At 40.9% G+C, this 6626-nt stretch overlaps 1 protein-coding gene across 10 annotated transcripts in view; it reads right to left on the minus strand.

Annotated features, from left to right (window-relative positions):
• The window catches only part of CD47 (CD47 molecule), a 107107-nt gene that overhangs the window by 66924 nt on the left and 33557 nt on the right, over positions 1 to 6626 (minus strand). The gene's annotated exons all lie outside the window — the stretch shown is intronic.

Raw genomic sequence — 6626 nt, forward strand, 5'->3', positions numbered from 1 at the left:
CTTGGTGAGTAGTGTCTGGGGTCTTAAAAGCCTGTGAGCAGCCATCTAAGATACTCCACTGATCTCATCCCTTCGGGAGCAAGGGAGAATGAAGAGAACAAGCTACAAGGAAAAGATTAGTCCAAAAGACTAATGGACCACAGCTACCAAGGCCTCCACCAGACTGAGTCCAGCATAGCTAGATGGTGTCCGGCTACCACCACTGACTGCACTGACAGGAATCATAACAGAGGGTTCTGGACGGAGCTGGAAAAAAATGCAGAACAAAATTCTAACTCACAAAAAAAATCAGGAGGCAGGGCCAAGATGACGGACTAGTCAAACGCTTCCGGTGGACCCTCTTACAACAAAGACCTGAAAAAACAAGTGATTCGACTATATATGGCAATCTAGGATCCCCGAACATCAAAGGCAGAGTGGAGGAACTGGACAGAGAGGGAGGGGGAGGGAGAGACGGTTTGGAAGCAGCGAGGAGTTGCTAGATCTAACCGAGCAAGCGCCTGAGCCCTTCAGGCCTGAGCAGCTTGTGGGTGAGCAGTGAGGCAGGCAAGCAGCCATGCTCAGGAGGCACATTTTTTGCAACAGGAGAGACCCAGTGCCAGAGAATCTACATGACCACCCAGAACCAGTGAGAAGCAGACCTCGATCTGGAGAAAGATAAGTAATTGCATACTGCCTACCACGTGGATGACAAACACCCGCCTTGGGCAAAAACCTCTCTCCCATTTACCTCCCTGCTTTGCACTGGGTCCCGGACCAGCTTCAGTAATTGCCGAGTCCCCTGGGCCAGAAGTAGAACCTGCCACATGCCCAGAACCATTCTCCCTGCCTTGGAGAGTGAACAAATTAACAAACAAGAGAAAATAAACTGCTGGCTCCTCTAAGCCAGGAACCTATGGCAGGCACAGCTCCTTTGCCTATGTATACGAATAGGGGATGCAGAGACTTTGCGTGTCTTTTCCCCTGCACAGACTTCTGTGGGCACATATCTACAGCGTAGGCCCTCATTACCACAGTATAACAGGGTATATACTGCAAGTCTAACTTCAATTCTTTCAGCTGTGAAATGGCAGGTTCTTTTTATTTTCAACTTTTTTTTATTGTACTTTAGATGGTTTACAGAATAGTTTCTCATTAAATAGTCAATACACATATCATTTTATGACATTGGTTAACAACACCACAACATGTCAACACTCTCCCTTCTTGACCTTGGAGGAGCTTTTTTTTTGGTGAAAATATACATAGCTAAAGATACACCATTTCAAAAGTTTCTATGTGTACAATTTAGTGACATCGATTACATTCTTTCAGGTGTGATGCTATTCTCAATATCCTTTTCCAAATTATTCAATCACCATTATCTGCAACTCACTGCCTGTTACGCTTCCCATCAAACCTTTTGAGTTGCTGTTGTCAATCTGATCTCACATACATAATTTTTTTTTACCTTAGATGAAGGTTTGCAGAAAAACTAGCTTCTCATTGAACAGTCAGTACACATATTGCCCTATGACAATGGTTAACAACCCCACGACATGTCAACACTGTCCCTTCTCAACCTTGGGTTCCCTATCACCAGCTTTCCTGTCCTCTCCTGCCTTCTAGTCCTTGTCCCTGGACTGCTGTGACTCATTAGTCCCGTTTTGTTTTATGAGGCTGTACACTCCCCAGCTGAACGGTGAACTTGAGGAGTGACTTCATCACTGAGGTAAAAGTGGGTCCAGGGTTCATACTCTCAGGGTTTCTCCAGTCTGTCAGGCCAGTAAATCTTGTCTCTTTTTTGTGACTTTTGTTCTACATCCTTTTCCAGCTCTGTCCAGGACCCTCTATTGTGATCCTGGTCAGAGCAGTTGGTGGTAGCTGGACACCATCTAGCTGTACTAGACTCAGTCTGGTGGAGGCTGTGGTAGCTGTGGTCCATTAGTCCTCTGAACTAATCTTTTCCTTGTATCTTGTTCTCTTCATTCTCCATTGCTCCCGAAGGGGTGAAACCTGTGGAGTATCTTAGATGGCTGCTCACAGGCTTTTAAGACCCCAAACGCTACTCACCAAGGTAGAAATGTAGAACTTTGTCTTTATAAACTGTGTTATACCAATTTAGCTAGATGTTCCCTTTGACCATGGTCCCCACAGCCCTCCACCCAGAAATTCAGTTCCTCAGGGAGTTTGGATATGTCTATGGAGCCTCCATGACCCTTCCTTGCACAAGTTCTGCTGGCTTCCCAAGTATTGTGTACCTTTCACCAAAGTTACCACTAATCTATTGTCTATTTAGTTCCACCTCACCCCTCCCATCCCTTGTAACCAACAAAGACTGTTTGTTTTTCTGTGCAAACTTACATGAGTTTTTACAGTAGAGGACTCATGCAATATTTGTCCTTCTGTGATTGACTTATTTCACTCAGCATCATGTCCTCCAGTTTCATCCATGTTATGAGATGCTTCACAGATTCATCATTGTTCTTTATCTTTGCATAATACTCCATTGTATGTACCATAGTTTATCCATTCATCTGTTGATGGGTATCTAGGTTGCTTCCATCTTTTTGCTATTGTGAACAGTGCTGAAAGGAACATGGGTGTGCATATGTCTATTCGTGTGACAGCTCTTATTTCTCTAGCATATATTCCTGGGAATGGGATTGCATTTTGTAGTGCTTTTTTTTGTGGTGCTGATGTTGTCTCTGTTCCTCTTGCTCTCCTGCACTGAGTTCCTTTTGTATGTGGATTTTTTCATTTCTTCTGTTTTTGTAGGTTTCATTTTTACTGAGACTTTGTTTTTTTTCATTTTGATGAGTAGGTTTGTTAACTTTCTTTGTAGTTACCTTGGAATTTACCCGTATCTTCCTAGATTTGAACCAGTCTATTACTGCTTGGTATCTCCTTGCCTTCTTCTAAATTAGAAGGTTCTATACCTACACTGTTTATTCCCTCTTTTATTGTTCTGATGCTGTTGTCATTTATAGATGAACTTCTCTGGTTCTTTGTTGTAATTCTTTTGGTTTTCCATAGTTCTTAAGAGTTCATTTCCTAGGTTGGTTTCTGGCTAGTACAATCCTGTGTCCTATATTCAGCCTGTGGTCTGATGTTGTTTGTTCTCAGATCGAAGGACTCACTTTAATAAGTCTTCTAAGTTTGGTTTCGTTTTTACATAGTCCCTTAATTTCTGTTTATCTGGAAATGACCTAATTTCACCATCATAATTGAACGAGAGTTTTGCAGAATATATTATTCTTGGCTGGCAATTTTTTTCTTTCAAGGTTTTATATACGTCATCCCATTGCCTTCCTGCCTGCATGGTTTCTGCAAAATAATCCGAGCTTAGTCTTATTGTTTCTCTTCTGTATGTGACTTCTTCTTTTTCTTGAGCTGCTCTCAGGATTCTTTGTCTTTGGTTTTAGCGAGTGTGATTACGATATGCCTTGCTGATTTTCTTTTGGGGACTATCCTATATGGGGTTCATTGAGCTTACTGGATGGTCAGCTTTTCACCTTACATGATATTGGGGAAGTTTTCTCTCAGCAGTTCTTCAATAATCCTCTCTGTGTTTTCTGTTTTCTTCCCCTATTCTGGAACTCTGATCACTCACAGATTTTTGCTTTTGATTTTATCCTACATAATTCTTACGGTTTCTTCATTTTTCTTCGTTCTTTTTTCTGATTTTTCCTCAACCAGAGTTGTATCTAAGTGTTTGTCTTCAATTTCGCTGATCCTATCATCCATCGTTTCAAACCTGCTCCTCAGCCCTTCTATGACACTGTCCATTTCTGAAATCTTGTTATCTTTTGGATTTCTAATTGTTGTTTCTGTATGATTTCTAGTTGTGGAATTATTTTGGCATTTTTTTCTTGTATTATGTTCTTGAATTCTTCCATTTTTTTGGTCTGTATTTTCCATGAATTTGTCTGCCTTTTCCATGAATTTCTCTATTTTTTCCTCATTTTTGTCTGCTTTTTGATTAGACTCTTGAATAATTCTGAATATTAGAGATTTGAATTTCCTATCAGGTAGATCTAGTTGCTTCTACTGGAAGGTCATCTGGTGTTTTACTTTGGATGCCTACTGGAACCATCCTGTCCTGTTTTTGTAAATGTTTTGATATTGTCTGCTGTCTTCGGGGCATTCAGTGGTTATTTTCCTCGTTTATTGATTGTAGATTTGTTTCGTCCTGCTTTTTTGTTTTATTTGCGTGCAGGTGGAATCCAAGCAACATAGGGGTGCTTCTCTGTCAGGAGACTGTGGCTGCAGGAAACAGAGGAGGCTAAGTGGGGCTGATGAAGGGTGGGGGGGTGGGAAAGCCTACATCACTGGTTACCAGTTTTTCTGTCTCCTGCTGGAAGCTCCCTGAAGCTGCTTTCTCATACCCCTTGTTTGCTGATCTCCTACAGGAATCCAAGATGGTGGATCCGTGCTGCATTACCTGATAGGGGACCTCTGCATGTATCTCTCCTCGCTCTCTGTTCTCAGACAGTTTCTTATTCCATTCAGTGGTTGGCTCGAAGTGGCAGGTTTTTGACATTTGACACTGCTCTGACCATTAAGCAGGGTCTTCACCTACCCATATCAGGGGCCTGAAGACTAGTGGCCCCACCCACACCACCTAGCCACCTGCAATAGGGGCTCATGAATAAGACTTGCCCCCCAGTCATTACAGCCAAGAGCATTATGTACTCATAGTCTGGCTGCAAAACCCATCCACCAATATGTTCTAGGGAACAGGGACACGCCCTCCTCCTGGATATTCGAGGGCGGCCGTCAGCCCCTGCCTTGCTCAGAGTGTGTCCTTCTGCTGCAGCCAAATGCCTGTGCCTACATCAATTACCCATGCCTGCCCAGGACTGTGACAGCCTACACCACACACTCGGTGGCTGTCTACCTGGGCACCTGAGCTGAATGAATACAGGGGGAGTGGGTGAACTCCTGAGCTCACATACCTAATAAAAGATCTAAACACCTGGTGACAGGACATTAGAGATTCAAAGGTGCCAATAACCAAACTAGGTCATATGATCAGCCTATCTGGGCATATCAAAACAAACAAGAAGCTAGAACACAGTAAGCAAACATAAAATAAAGAAATATAATACCTTATTGATGGCTCGGAGATAACAGACAATATCAAATCACATAATCAGGCAATCCAAGATGGAGTCAGCAAGCTCCCAAAATAAAGAATCTACAAATTTTCCATAGAAGGACAACTTCTTCGAATTACTGGAAGCAGAATACGAAAGATCAACATACAGAACTCTTCTAGAAATTAGGAAGGAAATTAAACAAAATGCAAAACATGCACTAAAGGAAACTAAAAACATTAGAGAAGAGCATAATGACAAATTTAACAGGCTGCAAGAGTCCATAGAGAGACAGCAATCAGAAATCCAGAACACTAACAATAAAATTTCAGAATTAGACAACTCAACAGAAAGTCACAGGAGTAGAACTGAAGCAATGGAAATCAAAATTAGTGAGACTGAAGATAAAGCACTTGACACCAACTTATTTGAGGAAAAATCAGATAAAACGATTTAAAAAAATGAAAAAACCCTAACAATTATGTGGGACTCTATCAAGAGAAATAACCTACGAGTGGAGTACCAGAGCAGGGGGGCATAACAAAAAATACAGAGAGAACTGTTACAGATTTGTTCGCAGAAAACTTCCCTGATATTGTGGAAGATGACAAGATATCTATCCAAGATGCTCATCGGACGCCACATAAAGCAGAACCCAAAAGAAAGTCACCAAGACATACTGTAATCAAACTTACAAAATCCAAATATAGAGAATTTTAAGAGCAGCTAAGGATAAATGAAAAGTCATCTACAAAGGAGAGTCAATAAGAATAAGCTCGAACTGCTCAGCAGAAACCATGCAGGCAAGGAGGTAATGGGATGACATATATAAAACCTTGAAGGAAAAAGATTGACAGCCAAGAATTATATATCCAGCAAAACTCTCTCATATATGATGGTGAAATTAGGGCATTTCCAGATAAAGAGAAGTTTAGGGAATTTGCAAAAACCAAACTAAAATTACAAGAAATACTAAAGGGAGTCCTCTGGTTAGAAAATCAGTAACATCAGATAACAACCCAAGACTAGAACGCAGGACACAGCAACCAGGTATCAACCCAAACAGGGAAGTCACAAAAGTAAATCAAAGCTAAAATCACTGAAACTAGGGTAACAGATGTCAATATGTAAAAGATGACAACATTAAAACAGAAAAGATGGATTTAAAAAATGTACACAAAGATTTTTCATATGGAGAAGTAGTCAAGATGATATAAAGAGATAAAAGATTAGTATACACATACAAAAATAGGGGTAAAAATTAAGGTAACCACAAAGTAAAATAACAATCCTATCATCAAAATAAAAAACTAGAAAAATATAGACTCAGCAAACACAAAATCAACAATTAAAAAGATGAAAAGAAAGTAAAGAAAAATGACTCAGCAGAAAAAATTATGTGGAACAAAGAAACTGTCAACAACACACAAAAAAAGACATCAAAATGACAGCAGTAAGGACTCCGGCAAGATGGCGGTCTAGGCAGAAGCACCACGCCGTCCCTCCACAACAAAGATCCGAAAAACTAAGCCAAACAGAGAATCAACA

This window comes from Trichechus manatus, unplaced genomic scaffold (assembly GCF_000243295.1).
Source record: "Trichechus manatus latirostris isolate Lorelei unplaced genomic scaffold, TriManLat1.0 scaffold00055, whole genome shotgun sequence".
NCBI classification, from domain to species: domain Eukaryota; kingdom Metazoa; phylum Chordata; class Mammalia; order Sirenia; family Trichechidae; genus Trichechus; species Trichechus manatus.